This window comes from Cryptomeria japonica, unplaced genomic scaffold, assembly GCF_030272615.1.
Source record: "Cryptomeria japonica unplaced genomic scaffold, Sugi_1.0 HiC_scaffold_166, whole genome shotgun sequence".
Classification (NCBI taxonomy): Eukaryota; Viridiplantae; Streptophyta; class Pinopsida; order Cupressales; family Cupressaceae; genus Cryptomeria; species Cryptomeria japonica.
The window spans coordinates 37,501-50,798 of record NW_026728988.1 but is presented as its reverse complement, the minus strand read 5'-3'; the positions used below and the strand labels follow the sequence as shown (position 1 = coordinate 50,798).

Here is a 13,298-nt window from a genome sequence, read left to right as displayed (position 1 = left end):
TAGTTTTTCGCCGGGCGTCGCAATGCTATTTGAATAAACCTTTTGCCCGTTTGCGTTCTCGTCGGGGCCGGGCCGGGCCGGGGTGCGCTGCCCGCACTACCGCGCGCGCGGGGGCGACACCGAGCGCGCACACCGAGGCGCCCCGAGCACACAGGCCACGGTGCAACCCGGGCGTTGTGCGCGCACCCCGGTGCGCCCGAGGTGCTGCGCGCGCACCCAGGTGAAATCGGTGTGCACCTCGGCCAGTGCGCGCTCGGTCGAGTCGCGCACGTTGGCCAAGGTGCACGGTGATGTTTCTTACTCTAAGGTTCCGCACCAGACGCCCGGGACAGGTGAGCGAAGCTGGGCGGGGCCGGGTGCGCGGCCGGGGCAGGTGCACGCAGCTGGAGAGAGCTTTGGAGCACACCAGAGGTGCGCACCTTGGAGCACACTTCGGAGCGCACCAATGATGCGCTCCATTCAAAAGTTTCCTGAAAAGGCAAAAAAAGTTGAGATTATAGAATTTCCCACTTGAGAGATTGTAAAAAAAAAAAATTTAAAATGAAGGAAACGCGGGTGCCAAGGTGTGCGCGCCCGGGTGCGCAGCCCAGCCAAGGTGTGCGCACCAAGGCGCCCACCCTGGCGAAGGTGCACGCAAGGTGCGCACCCGAGGCAAACCGGACAATTAACCCAACTTTCGACTTCGCGCGCACCTGCGCACCTTGGAGCGCACTTCGGAGCGCTCCTTGGTGCGCACCAATCTTGGGCACCTCGGAGTGCACCATGGCGCCCACCAAGGTGCGCACCCGGGGCAAACCGAGCTCCGACTTCGTGCGCACCTTGGAGCGCACGAAAGGTGCGCACCATGGCGCCCACCAAGGTGCGCAGCCCAGCCAAGGCGTGCGCATCAAGGTGCGCACCCTGGCGAAGGTGCGCACCCGGGGCAAACCGAGCTCCGACTTCGTGCGCACCTTGGAGCGCACAAAGGGTGCGCAACCCAGCCAAGGTGTGCGCACCCCGGGCAAACCGAGCTCCGAATCGTGCGCACCTTGGAGCACACTTCGGAGCCCTCCTTGGTGCGCACCGATGTTGCGCACCTCGGAGCGCACCCGGGGAAAACAATGCAATTAACCCGACTTTCGACTTCGTGGGCACCTCGGAGCGCTCTCGGGTTCGCACCTCGGAGCACACCGAGGTGCGCACCTTTGATGCGCTGCCTTCACCAATTTCCAGAAAAGGCAAGAAAACATTGAGAAGGTGTGCGCACCGAGGTGCCCACCCTGGCGAAGGTGCACGCGAGGTGCGCACCCGGGGCAAACCGGGCTCCGACTTCGTGCACGCCATGCTGCGCACCTTGGAGGGCCATGGTGCGCACCTTGGAGCACACTTCGGAGCGCTCAATGGTGCCCAACCCAGCCAAGGTGCCCACCGCGGCGAAGGTGCACGCGAGGTGCGCACCCGGGGCAAACCGGGCTCCGACTTCGTGCACGCCGCACCTTGGAGCACACTTCGGAGCGCTCCTTGGTGCGCACCAGGGCGCGCAACCCAGCCGAGGTGCCCACCCCGGCGAAGGTGCACGCGGGGTGCGCACCCGGGGCAAACCGGGCTCCGACTTCGTGCACGCCATGGTGCCCACCGCGGCGAAGGTGCACGCGAGGTGCGCACCCGGGGCAAACCGGGCTCCGACTTCGTGCACGCCGCACCTTGGAGCACACTTCGGAGCGCTCCTTGGTGCGCACCAGGGCGCGCAACCCAGCCGAGGTGCCCACCCCGGCGAAGGTGCACGCGAGGTGCGCACCCGGGGCAAACCGGGCTCCGACTTCGTGCACGCCATGGTGCCCACCGCGGCGAAGGTGCACGCGAGGTGCGCACCCGGGGCAAACCGGGCTCCGACTTCGTGCACGCCGCACCTTGGAGCACACTTCGGAGCGCTCCTTGGTGCGCACCATGGTGCCCACCAGGGCGCGCAACCCCGCCGAAGGTGCACGCGAGGTGCGCACCCGGGGCAAACCGGGCTCCGACTTCGTGCACGCCGCACCTTGGAGCACACTTCGGAGCGCTCCTTGGTGCGCACCAGGGCGCGCAACCCCGCCGAAGGTGCACGCGAGGTGCGCACCCGGGGCAAACCGGGCTCCGACTTCGTGCACGCCATGGTGCGCACCAGGGTGCCCACCGCGGCGAAGGTGCGCACCCGGGGCAAACCGGGCTCCGACTTCGTGCACGCCGCACCTTGGAGCACACTTCGGAGCGCTCCTTGGTGCGCACCAGGGCGCGCAACCCAGCCGAGGTGCCCACCCCGGCGAAGGTGCACGCGAGGTGCGCACCCGGGGCAAACCGGGCTCCGACTTCGTGCACGCCATGGTGCCCACCGCGGCGAAGGTGCGCACCCGGGGCAAACCGGGCTAGGACTTCGTGCACGCCGCACCTTGGAGCACACTTCGGAGCGCTCCTTGGTGCGCACCATGGTGCCCACCAGGCCGCGCAACCCAGCCAAGGTGTGCGCACCAAGGTGCACGCGAGGTGCGCACCCGGGGCAAACCGGGGTCCGGCTTCGTGCACGCCGCACCTTGGAGCACACATCGGGGCGCTCCCGGGTTCGCACCGGCGTTGCGCACCGTGGTGGGCACCTCGGAGCGCACCGTGGTGGGCACCTCGGAGCACACCAAGGTGGGCAGCGAGGTGCGCACCTTTGATGCGATGCCTTCACTAATTTCCATAAAAGGCAAAAAAAAACGAGATTTTAAAATTTCCGTTTTGAAAGATAGTGAGAAAAAGGGAATGCTGGTGCCATCTTGAGCCCGCCCTGGTGCGCAGCCCAGCCAAGGTGTGCGCACCAAGGTGCCCACCCTGGCGAAGGTGCGCGCCCGGGCAATTAACCCAACTTCCAACTTCGCGCGCGCCAGGGTGGGAGCGCACCCAACAACCGGGCCTGGGAAGAGCCAATGCGAGAAACCCCACCAAACGCTCTGACAAAAAAAGAGGGGGCGCTCCAGTAACCCCGCTTCGGAGCGCACCCTGGGCAAACCCAGCCAGGGTGCCCACCCCGGCCAAGGTGCAGGCGAGGTGCGCACCCGGGGCAAACCGGGCTCCGACAACGTGCACGCCGCACCTTGGAGCACACTTCGTAGCGCTCCCGGGTGCGCACCTCAGAGCACACCAAGGTGGGCAGCGAGGTGCGCACCTTTGATGCGCTGCCTTCACTAATTTCCAGAAAAGGCAAAAAAAAGAGGAGATTTTAAAATTTCCGTTTTGAAAGATAGTGAAAAAAACGGAACGCGGGTGCCATCTTGAGCCCGCCCTGGTGCACAGCCCAGGTAAGGTGCCCACCCTGGCAAAGGTGCGCACCCGGGCAATTAACCCTACTTCCGACTTCGTGCGCGCCAGGGTGGCAACCGGGCCTGGGAAGAGCCAATGCGAGAAACCCCACCAAACGCTCCGACAAAAAAAGAGGCGGCGCTCCAATAACCCCGCTTCGGAGCGCAGCCGGGGCAAACCCAGCCAAGGTGCCCACCCCGACGAAGGTGCACGCGAGGTGCGCACCCGGGGCAAACCGGGCTCCGACAACGTGCACGCAGCACCTTGGAGCACACTTCGAAGCACTCCCGGGTGCCCACCGGCGTTGCGCACCGTGGTGGGCAGCGAGGTGCGCACCTTTGATGCGCTGCCTTCACTAATTTCCAGAAAAGGCAAAAAAAAATGAGATTTTAAAATTTCCGTTTTGAAAGATAGTGAAAAAAACGGAACGCGGGTGCCATCTTGAGCCCGCCCTGGTGCGCAGCCCAGGCAAGGCATGCGCACCAAGGTGCCCACCCGCGGTGCACGCCCGGGGCAAACCGGGCTCCGACTTCGTGCAGGCCGCACCTTGGAGCACACTTCGGAGCGCTCCTTGGTGCGCACCATGGTGCCCACCAGGGCGCACCCGGGGCAAACCGGGCTCCGACTTCGTGCACGCCGCACCTTGGAGCACACATCGGAGCGCTCCCAGGTTCGCACCAGCGTTGCGCACCTTTGATGCGCTGCCTTCACTAATTTCCAGAAAAGGCAAAAAAAAACGATATTTTAAAATTTCCGTTCTGAAAGATAGTGAAAAAAACGGAACGCGGGTGCCATCTTGAGCCCTTCCTGGTGCGCAGCCCAGGCAAGTTGTGCGCACCAAGGTGCCCACCCTGGCGGAGGTGCGCGCCCGGGGCAAACCGGGCTCCGACTTCGTGCACTGCATGGTGCCCACCAAGGCGCGCAACCCAGCCAAGGTGCCCACCGCAGCGAAGGTGCACGCGAGGTGCGCACCCGAGGTGCACACCCGGGGCAAACCGAGCTCCGACTTCGTGCACGCCGCACCTTGGAGCACACTTCAGAGCGCTCCTTGGTGCGCACCAGGGCGCGCAACCCAGCCAAGGTGCTCACCCCGGCGAAGGTGCACGCGAGGTGCGCACCCGGGGCAAGCCGGGCTCGGACTTCGTGCACGCCGCACCTTGGAGCACACATCGGAGCGCTCCCGGGTTCGCACCAGCATTGCGCACCTTTGATGCGCTGCCTTCACTAATTTCCAGAAAAGGCAAAAAAAAAAAAAAAAACGAGATTTTAAAATTTCCGTTTTGAAAGATAGTGAAAAAAACGGAACGCGGGTGCCATCTTGAGCCCGCCCTGGTGTGCAGCCCAGGCAAGTTGTGCGCACCAAGGCACCCACCCTGGCCAAGGTGGGTCACGGGGTGGGTCCTAGGGTGGGTAACGGGGTGGGTACTAAGGTGCGTGCCAAGGTGGGTCATGGGGTGGGTGCCAAGGTGGGCACCAGGGTGGGTGTGCACCAACCCTAGCCAGGGTAGGTCACGGGGTGGTTGTCGGGGTGGGCGTCAAGGAGCCAAGGTGGGTGGCAAGTAGCCAAGTTGCGTGCCAAGGTGGGTGTCGGGGTGGGTGCCAAGGATCCAAGGTGGGTGCCAAGGAACCAAGGTGGGTGTCTGGGTGGGTGCCGAGGTGGGAGCCAGGGTGGGTCCCAAGGTGAGTGCAAAGGTGGGTGCCAGGGTCAAGGTGAGTGCCAATGTGGGTTCCAAGGTGCCAGGGTCAGGGTGAGTGCCAATGTGGGTTCAAAGGTGCTAAGTTGGGTGCGAGGTTGGGTGCGAGGGTGGGTGGGTGCCAAGGTGTGCTAGGTGGAAGCCCGGGTGGGTCGGCATCCCATGGGTGTCGAGTTGGGTGCCTGATGGGTGCTTCTTGTCAAGTTTTAGTCGTCGGGACTCATTTCGAGCCTTAGAGGTCGTTTCTTGTCCGGTTGCCCTGTCTTCGACCTGGGAACCCAATTTTGGTCCTCGGGTCCCATTTTTTTTTGTCTCGCATCCCACTTTTGGCCTGTGGCCTTTTCGGGGTCGATTCTCGTTTTGGGCATCAGAGCATGTTTCTTCTCCTAAAACCCAATATTTGTTTATTAAGTCTCGGAACACATTTTTGTTCTCGTGGACCCATCATGGGTCTTGGAACGCATTTGTGGTCCTTGGGTCCCATTTTGCATCCCGAAACTTGTGTTTTGGTGCTTGATCCCTATTTTGGGTGCCCACCTTGCACCAAGTGCGCACCCGGGGCAAACCGAGCGCCTTGGTGCACCGGGGCAAGATCGAGCGTGCACCCGAGGCGCCCCGAACATGCACCAAGGTGCACTCGGCCCACATGTGAGCGCAGGTCGTTGCGCCCGAGGTGGTGTGTGGGCACCGCGTTGCAGACGGGACACTGCACGCACACGACGCCCCGTCCAGGTGCACGCACGTAGGCCGGGCCGGGTGCACACCCGACGCCCTAGCAAGGTGCGCGCACCCGGGCAGGGCTCACACTTGGCGAACGGGGCGCACTTCGCGAGGGAGGGTGTGCACCTCGACGGGGGTGGGTGGCCGGGGTGGATTCGCACGTGGGTCGCGGTTTGCTAAGTACACACTGCGACAAGCTCATAACGGGTGCGATCATACCAGCGTTAGTGCACCGGATCCCATCAGAACTCCGCAGTTAAGCGCGCTTGGGCCGGAGTAGTACTGGGATGGGTGACCTCCCGGGAAGTCCCGGTGTTGCACCCTTTCTTAGTTTTTCGCCGGGCGTCGCAATGCTATTTGAATAAACCTTTTGCCCGTTTGCGTTCTCGTCGGGGCCGGGCCGGGCCGGGGTGCGCTGCCCGCACTACCGCGCGCGCGGGGGCGACACCGAGCGCGCACCCGAGGCGCCCCGAGCACACAGGCCACGGTGCAACCCGGGCGTTGTGCGCGCACCCCGGTGCGCCCGAGGTGCTGCGCGCGCACCCAGGTGAAATCGGTGTGCACCTCGGCCAGTGCGCGCTCGGTCGAGTCGCGCACGTTGGCCAAGGTGCACGGTGATGTTTCTTACTCTAAGGTTCCGCACCAGACGCCCGGGACAGGTGAGCGAAGCTGGGCGGGGCCGGGTGCGCGGCCGGGGCAGGTGCACGCAGCTGGAGAGAGCTTTGGAGCACACCAGAGGTGCGCACCTTGGAGCACACTTCGGAGCGCACCAATGATGCGCTCCATTCAAAAGTTTCCTGAAAAGGCAAAAAAAGTTGAGATTATAGAATTTCCCACTTGAGAGATTGTAAAAAAAAAAAATTTAAAATGAAGGAAACGCGGGTGCCAAGGTGTGCGCGCCCGGGTGCGCAGCCCAGCCAAGGTGTGCGCACCAAGGCGCCCACCCTGGCGAAGGTGCACGCAAGGTGCGCACCCGAGGCAAACCGGACAATTAACCCAACTTTCGACTTCGCGCGCACCTGCGCACCTTGGAGCGCACTTCGGAGCGCTCCTTGGTGCGCACCAATCTTGGGCACCTCGGAGTGCACCATGGCGCCCACCAAGGTGCGCACCCGGGGCAAACCGAGCTCCGACTTCGTGCGCACCTTGGAGCGCACGAAAGGTGCGCACCATGGCGCCCACCAAGGTGCGCAGCCCAGCCAAGGCGTGCGCATCAAGGTGCGCACCCTGGCGAAGGTGCGCACCCAGGGCAAACCGAGCTCCGACTTCGTGCGCACCTTGGAGCGCACAAAGGGTGCGCAACCCAGCCAAGGTGTGCGCACCCCGGGCAAACCGAGCTCCGAATCGTGCGCACCTTGGAGCACACTTCGGAGCCCTCCTTGGTGCGCACCGATGTTGCGCACCTCGGAGCGCACCCGGGGAAAACAATGCAATTAACCCGACTTTCGACTTCGTGGGCACCTCGGAGCGCTCTCGGGTTCGCACCTCGGAGCACACCGAGGTGCGCACCTTTGATGCGCTGCCTTCACCAATTTCCAGAAAAGGCAAGAAAACATTGAGAAGGTGTGCGCACCGAGGTGCCCACCCTGGCGAAGGTGCACGCGAGGTGCGCACCCGGGGCAAACCGGGCTCCGACTTCGTGCACGCCATGCTGCGCACCTTGGAGGGCCATGGTGCGCACCTTGGAGCACACTTCGGAGCGCTCAATGGTGCCCAACCCAGCCAAGGTGCCCACCGCGGCGAAGGTGCACGCGAGGTGCGCACCCGGGGCAAACCGGGCTCCGACTTCGTGCACGCCGCACCTTGGAGCACACTTCGGAGCGCTCCTTGGTGCGCACCAGGGCGCGCAACCCAGCCGAGGTGCCCACCCCGGCGAAGGTGCACGCGGGGTGCGCACCCGGGGCAAACCGGGCTCCGACTTCGTGCACGCCATGGTGCCCACCGCGGCGAAGGTGCACGCGAGGTGCGCACCCGGGGCAAACCGGGCTCCGACTTCGTGCACGCCGCACCTTGGAGCACACTTCGGAGCGCTCCTTGGTGCGCACCAGGGCGCGCAACCCAGCCGAGGTGCCCACCCCGGCGAAGGTGCACGCGAGGTGCGCACCCGGGGCAAACCGGGCTCCGACTTCGTGCACGCCATGGTGCCCACCGCGGCGAAGGTGCACGCGAGGTGCGCACCCGGGGCAAACCGGGCTCCGACTTCGTGCACGCCGCACCTTGGAGCACACTTCGGAGCGCTCCTTGGTGCGCACCATGGTGCCCACCAGGGCGCGCAACCCCGCCGAAGGTGCACGCGAGGTGCGCACCCGGGGCAAACCGGGCTCCGACTTCGTGCACGCCGCACCTTGGAGCACACTTCGGAGCGCTCCTTGGTGCGCACCAGGGCGCGCAACCCCGCCGAAGGTGCACGCGAGGTGCGCACCCGGGGCAAACCGGGCTCCGACTTCGTGCACGCCATGGTGCGCACCAGGGTGCCCACCGCGGCGAAGGTGCGCACCCGGGGCAAACCGGGCTCCGACTTCGTGCACGCCGCACCTTGGAGCACACTTCGGAGCGCTCCTTGGTGCGCACCAGGGCGCGCAACCCAGCCGAGGTGCCCACCCCGGCGAAGGTGCACGCGAGGTGCGCACCCGGGGCAAACCGGGCTCCGACTTCGTGCACGCCATGGTGCCCACCGCGGCGAAGGTGCGCACCCGGGGCAAACCGGGCTAGGACTTCGTGCACGCCGCACCTTGGAGCACACTTCGGAGCGCTCCTTGGTGCGCACCATGGTGCCCACCAGGCCGCGCAACCCAGCCAAGGTGTGCGCACCAAGGTGCACGCGAGGTGCGCACCCGGGGCAAACCGGGGTCCGGCTTCGTGCACGCCGCACCTTGGAGCACACATCGGGGCGCTCCCGGGTTCGCACCGGCGTTGCGCACCGTGGTGGGCACCTCGGAGCGCACCGTGGTGGGCACCTCGGAGCACACCAAGGTGGGCAGCGAGGTGCGCACCTTTGATGCGATGCCTTCACTAATTTCCATAAAAGGCAAAAAAAAACGAGATTTTAAAATTTCCGTTTTGAAAGATAGTGAGAAAAAGGGAATGCTGGTGCCATCTTGAGCCCGCCCTGGTGCGCAGCCCAGCCAAGGTGTGCGCACCAAGGTGCCCACCCTGGCGAAGGTGCGCGCCCGGGCAATTAACCCAACTTCCAACTTCGCGCGCGCCAGGGTGGGAGCGCACCCAACAACCGGGCCTGGGAAGAGCCAATGCGAGAAACCCCACCAAACGCTCTGACAAAAAAAGAGGGGGCGCTCCAGTAACCCCGCTTCGGAGCGCACCCTGGGCAAACCCAGCCAGGGTGCCCACCCCGGCCAAGGTGCAGGCGAGGTGCGCACCCGGGGCAAACCGGGCTCCGACAACGTGCACGCCGCACCTTGGAGCACACTTCGTAGCGCTCCCGGGTGCGCACCTCAGAGCACACCAAGGTGGGCAGCGAGGTGCGCACCTTTGATGCGCTGCCTTCACTAATTTCCAGAAAAGGCAAAAAAAAGAGGAGATTTTAAAATTTCCGTTTTGAAAGATAGTGAAAAAAACGGAACGCGGGTGCCATCTTGAGCCCGCCCTGGTGCACAGCCCAGGTAAGGTGCCCACCCTGGCAAAGGTGCGCACCCGGGCAATTAACCCTACTTCCGACTTCGTGCGCGCCAGGGTGGCAACCGGGCCTGGGAAGAGCCAATGCGAGAAACCCCACCAAACGCTCCGACAAAAAAAGAGGCGGCGCTCCAATAACCCCGCTTCGGAGCGCAGCCGGGGCAAACCCAGCCAAGGTGCCCACCCCGACGAAGGTGCACGCGAGGTGCGCACCCGGGGCAAACCGGGCTCCGACAACGTGCACGCAGCACCTTGGAGCACACTTCGAAGCACTCCCGGGTGCCCACCGGCGTTGCGCACCGTGGTGGGCAGCGAGGTGCGCACCTTTGATGCGCTGCCTTCACTAATTTCCAGAAAAGGCAAAAAAAAATGAGATTTTAAAATTTCCGTTTTGAAAGATAGTGAAAAAAACGGAACGCGGGTGCCATCTTGAGCCCGCCCTGGTGCGCAGCCCAGGCAAGGCATGCGCACCAAGGTGCCCACCCGCGGTGCACGCCCGGGGCAAACCGGGCTCCGACTTCGTGCAGGCCGCACCTTGGAGCACACTTCGGAGCGCTCCTTGGTGCGCACCATGGTGCCCACCAGGGCGCACCCGGGGCAAACCGGGCTCCGACTTCGTGCACGCCGCACCTTGGAGCACACATCGGAGCGCTCCCAGGTTCGCACCAGCGTTGCGCACCTTTGATGCGCTGCCTTCACTAATTTCCAGAAAAGGCAAAAAAAAACGATATTTTAAAATTTCCGTTCTGAAAGATAGTGAAAAAAACGGAACGCGGGTGCCATCTTGAGCCCTTCCTGGTGCGCAGCCCAGGCAAGTTGTGCGCACCAAGGTGCCCACCCTGGCGGAGGTGCGCGCCCGGGGCAAACCGGGCTCCGACTTCGTGCACTGCATGGTGCCCACCAAGGCGCGCAACCCAGCCAAGGTGCCCACCGCAGCGAAGGTGCACGCGAGGTGCGCACCCGAGGTGCACACCCGGGGCAAACCGAGCTCCGACTTCGTGCACGCCGCACCTTGGAGCACACTTCAGAGCGCTCCTTGGTGCGCACCAGGGCGCGCAACCCAGCCAAGGTGCTCACCCCGGCGAAGGTGCACGCGAGGTGCGCACCCGGGGCAAGCCGGGCTCGGACTTCGTGCACGCCGCACCTTGGAGCACACATCGGAGCGCTCCCGGGTTCGCACCAGCATTGCGCACCTTTGATGCGCTGCCTTCACTAATTTCCAGAAAAGGCAAAAAAAAAAAAAAAACGAGATTTTAAAATTTCCGTTTTGAAAGATAGTGAAAAAAACGGAACGCGGGTGCCATCTTGAGCCCGCCCTGGTGTGCAGCCCAGGCAAGTTGTGCGCACCAAGGCACCCACCCTGGCCAAGGTGGGTCACGGGGTGGGTCCTAGGGTGGGTAACGGGGTGGGTACTAAGGTGCGTGCCAAGGTGGGTCATGGGGTGGGTGCCAAGGTGGGCACCAGGGTGGGTGTGCACCAACCCTAGCCAGGGTAGGTCACGGGGTGGTTGTCGGGGTGGGCGTCAAGGAGCCAAGGTGGGTGGCAAGTAGCCAAGTTGCGTGCCAAGGTGGGTGTCGGGGTGGGTGCCAAGGATCCAAGGTGGGTGCCAAGGAACCAAGGTGGGTGTCTGGGTGGGTGCCGAGGTGGGAGCCAGGGTGGGTCCCAAGGTGAGTGCAAAGGTGGGTGCCAGGGTCAAGGTGAGTGCCAATGTGGGTTCCAAGGTGCCAGGGTCAGGGTGAGTGCCAATGTGGGTTCAAAGGTGCTAAGTTGGGTGCGAGGTTGGGTGCGAGGGTGGGTGGGTGCCAAGGTGTGCTAGGTGGAAGCCCGGGTGGGTCGGCATCCCATGGGTGTCGAGTTGGGTGCCTGATGGGTGCTTCTTGTCAAGTTTTAGTCGTCGGGACTCATTTCGAGCCTTAGAGGTCGTTTCTTGTCCGGTTGCCCTGTCTTCGACCTGGGAACCCAATTTTGGTCCTCGGGTCCCATTTTTTTTTGTCTCGCATCCCACTTTTGGCCTGTGGCCTTTTCGGGGTCGATTCTCGTTTTGGGCATCAGAGCATGTTTCTTCTCCTAAAACCCAATATTTGTTTATTAAGTCTCGGAACACATTTTTGTTCTCGTGGACCCATCATGGGTCTTGGAACGCATTTGTGGTCCTTGGGTCCCATTTTGCATCCCGAAACTTGTGTTTTGGTGCTTGATCCCTATTTTGGGTGCCCACCTTGCACCAAGTGCGCACCCGGGGCAAACCGAGCGCCTTGGTGCACCGGGGCAAGATCGAGCGTGCACCCGAGGCGCCCCGAACATGCACCAAGGTGCACTCGGCCCACATGTGAGCGCAGGTCGTTGCGCCCGAGGTGGTGTGTGGGCACCGCGTTGCAGACGGGACACTGCACGCACACGACGCCCCGTCCAGGTGCACGCACGTAGGCCGGGCCGGGTGCACACCCGACGCCCTAGCAAGGTGCGCGCACCCGGGCAGGGCTCACACTTGGCGAACGGGGCGCACTTCGCGAGGGAGGGTGTGCACCTCGACGGGGGTGGGTGGCCGGGGTGGATTCGCACGTGGGTCGCGGTTTGCTAAGTACACACTGCGACAAGCTCATAACGGGTGCGATCATACCAGCGTTAGTGCACCGGATCCCATCAGAACTCCGCAGTTAAGCGCGCTTGGGCCGGAGTAGTACTGGGATGGGTGACCTCCCGGGAAGTCCCGGTGTTGCACCCTTTCTTAGTTTTTCGCCGGGCGTCGCAATGCTATTTGAATAAACCTTTTGCCCGTTTGCGTTCTCGTCGGGGCCGGGCCGGGCCGGGGTGCGCTGCCCGCACTACCGCGCGCGCGGGGGCGACACCGAGCGCGCACCCGAGGCGCCCCGAGCACACAGGCCACGGTGCAACCCGGGCGTTGTGCGCGCACCCCGGTGCGCCCGAGGTGCTGCGCGCGCACCCAGGTGAAATCGGTGTGCACCTCGGCCAGTGCGCGCTCGGTCGAGTCGCGCACGTTGGCCAAGGTGCACGGTGATGTTTCTTACTCTAAGGTTCCGCACCAGACGCCCGGGACAGGTGAGCGAAGCTGGGCGGGGCCGGGTGCGCGGCCGGGGCAGGTGCACGCAGCTGGAGAGAGCTTTGGAGCACACCAGAGGTGCGCACCTTGGAGCACACTTCGGAGCGCACCAATGATGCGCTCCATTCAAAAGTTTCCTGAAAAGGCAAAAAAAGTTGAGATTATAGAATTTCCCACTTGAGAGATTGTAAAAAAAAAAAATTTAAAATGAAGGAAACGCGGGTGCCAAGGTGTGCGCGCCCGGGTGCGCAGCCCAGCCAAGGTGTGCGCACCAAGGCGCCCACCCTGGCGAAGGTGCACGCAAGGTGCGCACCCGAGGCAAACCGGACAATTAACCCAACTTTCGACTTCGCGCGCACCTGCGCACCTTGGAGCGCACTTCGGAGCGCTCCTTGGTGCGCACCAATCTTGGGCACCTCGGAGTGCACCATGGCGCCCACCAAGGTGCGCACCCGGGGCAAACCGAGCTCCGACTTCGTGCGCACCTTGGAGCGCACGAAAGGTGCGCACCATGGCGCCCACCAAGGTGCGCAGCCCAGCCAAGGCGTGCGCATCAAGGTGCGCACCCTGGCGAAGGTGCGCACCCGGGGCAAACCGAGCTCCGACTTCGTGCGCACCTTGGAGCGCACAAAGGGTGCGCAACCCAGCCAAGGTGTGCGCACCCCGGGCAAACCGAGCTCCGAATCGTGCGCACCTTGGAGCACACTTCGGAGCCCTCCTTGGTGCGCACCGATGTTGCGCACCTCGGAGCGCACCCGGGGAAAACAATGCAATTAACCCGACTTTCGACTTCGTGGGCACCTCGGAGCGCTCTCGGGTTCGCACCTCGGAGCACACCGAGGTGCGCACCTTTGATGCACTGCCTTCACCAATTTCCAGAAAAGGCAAGAAAACAT

At 63.6% G+C, this 13,298-nt stretch overlaps 2 non-coding genes across 2 annotated transcripts; both read left to right on the top strand.

The window, feature by feature from the left end:
• Nucleotides 1-5,913: 5,913 nt before the first annotated feature.
• On the top strand, nt 5,914-6,032 carry LOC131867222 (5S ribosomal RNA). Its single transcript, XR_009365781.1, has one exon. It is a non-coding gene; the product is annotated as a 5S ribosomal RNA (ribosomal RNA).
• A 5,915-nt stretch (nt 6,033-11,947) lies between these two features.
• LOC131867221 (5S ribosomal RNA) lies at nt 11,948-12,066 on the top strand. Its single transcript, XR_009365780.1, has one exon. It is a non-coding gene; the product is annotated as a 5S ribosomal RNA (ribosomal RNA).
• The last annotated feature ends 1,232 nt before the right edge of the window (nt 12,067-13,298 follow it).